General features: G+C 41.9%; 1 long non-coding RNA gene across 1 annotated transcript; it reads left to right on the top strand.

The window, feature by feature from the left end:
- The first annotated feature begins 321 nt into the window (after positions 1 to 321).
- Positions 322 to 2,937, top strand: LOC132621248 (uncharacterized). Its single transcript, XR_009575469.1, has 3 exons — positions 322 to 500; positions 1,269 to 1,319; positions 2,641 to 2,937. It is a non-coding gene; the product is annotated as an uncharacterized LOC132621248 (long non-coding RNA).
- Positions 2,938 to 3,276: the final 339 nt, after the last annotated feature.

Here is a 3,276-nt window from a genome sequence, read left to right as displayed (position 1 = left end):
TATAAGTCTGGAATTTGGGAAAATACCCAGATATAAAAGTTGTAGATAATTGAAATAGCTTTCCAACGGTAGGTCGTGGGATCCCAGGCGTCGTCGGTACAAGGAGATATGGATGTTTTAAGGTCGAAAGGTCAGTGGGCTAGGCCCAACTCGTGACCAACCGGGTTGGCCCAAAAAAAAAAAATTTACAAATTAGAGGCCCAATTGGGGTGGCCGGCCAACTAAAGGCCCAAGCCCATAAATTGGTCATGTGATCAAGAATTATAATAAAAGGGGCCAAGTGTTCACTTTCTAGAAAATTCATGAAACAAGAAGAAAACTTGAGAGCTCAAGCCTAAGAGGCCTCTCGGCCAAACCAAGAACAAAAAAAAAATTTTTAGCCTTCAATCCAAAAATCTTGTTCTTCTTGAATTAGTAACAAGTTCAAGACGCTCTTCAACGTGGTATAACTAGTTTGGCGGAAGAACCACGTTTGCGGAAAGTTGGAATTTGAAGGAAAGGTATGAATTCTATGTTTCATGTTATGGAATAAGTATATATGTTATAATGATTAGAATTAGATGAGAATTATGGAAGTATGGTGTGTGTGTGCATAGTTTGTGTGTGTGTAAATGGTGTGTTTGGCCGTGAGCTATGTGGGTGTGGGGGAGAAATGAATTCAAGTTTATTTGGTTTGTTAGTTGTGTCGTTGTGACCTTTGTGTCGCAAATAAAGGCTTCATGACTTGAATTGGTGTTGGGATTTCTTGTATGTAATTATGAGAAATTATGTGAATTTTATATGATATTTTATATAAGTGTGGAAGTAAGATCCTAAATGTGAATTACGATTGTTGGTAACAAATTTGGAAAGAAACAATGTGATTTGGAAGTTTCGTTGCAATTGGTAGAAACTTTGGGTAGAATATGGAATTGGCGGGAATACTTGAATTCATGAATATTGTTTGGAAGGCTATTGGAATGCATTTGAACAATCTTGAATTAGTTAGTGGATATGGAAAATGTGGATACTAGTTTGACAATGTGAAGTTTGAATGAAAGTTATTAAACTATGCGGAAAGAAGATTATTTATGTAGAACGCATTTTGATTACTTATGGATGTTGTTGGTATTGTTGTTTGGTTGGTTGTTGATGTTTGGAGCCGAGTCAATCTCGGGGATGTGGTATGTATAGGGGAGACGCTGCCCAAATTTTTGTAGAAAAGTATGAGTTAAAGTTCAAGTTCTAAAGGCTTGAAATTGCTAATTGGTAAACTTGACCATTTCTAGATTTTGGACGAAATTGAAGTCGACGCCAAGCGAGCGTAAGGCGCTATCGAGGTATGTGAAGCATTTCCCTTTGTTCCTAGGCATGTTCTGGATGTGATAGGCTCGGCCGCAAGCCTTAAGTACGACTCCGTTCCCCGGAATTCGAGACGGAAAACCGCTCCAATTCCTTCAATTCAATTGAAGCTATTTTCTTACAAATTGCCTTTAAAGTGAGTTTTTGTACAAAATTTCCCTAAACGGAGTCGGAACACTTCCAAACGATTATGGATGACCTCATAAGGTCTATTATCAATAATTTACATATGTTGCCTCGGGTTGGTCCGAGGCGGGCCCGCAAGGCCCGATATCTTCTGTAATACTTTAAATACTTCCGTTTTGTCCGATTTTCTCAGAAACCATCTGAACTATTATTTTGATCATGATACAACTATTTTTATGAAATTCTTACAAAATGATTTCTGAACATCTGAGAATCTGATTCTGATAATAATCTGTCGTGCCTTCCCAAGTAGGATATAGGCGCGTACTATGCATACTATCCGTATACTCTGATTTTGACTCGCCGTTTGGCACCCTTCAGTCTGATTGAGTCTGTATGTGAGTCTGTATGTATGTGGTTTCTCATGGATCTGTTCGTTGCTGTCTCAATGCATCCCTTCACTGCGTCCCGGGCCAGGTTCTGTTATCGTGCATATTCCTCTGCATTGTTCCCCGCGTCCCTCGGTGTGCGGGCCGGGATCTGTTATATCTGTATGATTATGATATATTGATCTGTGTATGGGGATGGCGGCCAGGATGGCATCTGATATTATCTGATATGATCTGATTCTGTCTGTCCACCGCGTCCCGTACTAAGAGGGTTGGGTTCTGTTTACCGCGCCCCCAGACAGGGCCGGGATCTGTATGTCTGTATGCATGTGCCATCAGTGTTTATATAAGCACGTGCCTCCGTATGATTCTGTATGATTTAGTATGACTCTACACTACTCTGCATGCATAATTCTGTCTGGTATACTTCTGTCTGTCCGCCTGAATTTCGACTATGTCTGTATGTCCGTATGGATTCTGGTTCTGTACATCTGTATGGGTTCCGATTCGGTACGTCTGTATGAATACTGATTCTGCTCATCTGTCTGGATTATGATTTCGTCTGTCTGTCTGAACCATGATTCTGTTTATCTGTATGGACCACGATTCTGTATGTCGGTCTGCATCATGACTCTGTCCGTCCGTTTGACGTATGGTTCTGTCCGTTATATTTCTGTGACTCCGGTTCGGAATATGATTGTATCTGTTATGTTTCTGCTTTACATACTCGGTACATTTTTCGTACTGACCCCCGTTCTTCGGGGGCTGCGCTACATGCCCGCAGGTACAGACGCACCAGGTGATACGCCGCCAGCGTAGGGTTCTGATTCAGCTGTTTTGAAGAGCTCCTTTGATCCGGAGCATACACTTTTGGTATATATCTTCTGTTTTCCGTATGTTCTGCATGTATGGAAATTCTGGGTACGACGGGGCCCTGTCCCGTCATATGATTCTGTATGTCTGTAGAGGCCTGTAGATAGATGTGTGGGTTACGGGTTTCATCTGTATGTTAGCCTTATCGGCTTATCTGTAAAAGTCTGCATGTTCAGGTATATATATATATGCTTGCGCGCGTGCCGTATCTGTATCGGCCTACTTCTGTAATATCCGTTTGAAAAAAAAATTTGTACGATGCGAAATTCGGTCAGGTAGGTACGTACGGGTACCCAGCTAGGGTGCCAGTCGCGGCCCACGGGGTTGGGTCGTGACAAAAGTGGTATCAGAGCGGTTAGTCCTCGGAATGTCTACAGGTCGTGTCTAGTAGAGTCTTGTTTATCGATGTGTTGTGCACCACCTCTATAAACAGGAGGCTACAGGGCATCTAGGATGTTACCCTTCTTTGGATTCTTAGATCGTGCGATAAAGCTGTATGATTAGGATGATCCTCTCCTAACGATCTGTTATGTTTTCAGCGATGCCT

The sequence above is a fragment of the Lycium barbarum genome, chromosome 12, assembly GCF_019175385.1.
Source record: "Lycium barbarum isolate Lr01 chromosome 12, ASM1917538v2, whole genome shotgun sequence".
Lineage (NCBI taxonomy): Eukaryota > Viridiplantae > Streptophyta > Magnoliopsida > Solanales > Solanaceae > Lycium > Lycium barbarum.
The sequence above is the reverse complement of the archived record's forward strand: the minus strand, read 5'-3'. Positions and strand labels throughout refer to the sequence as shown.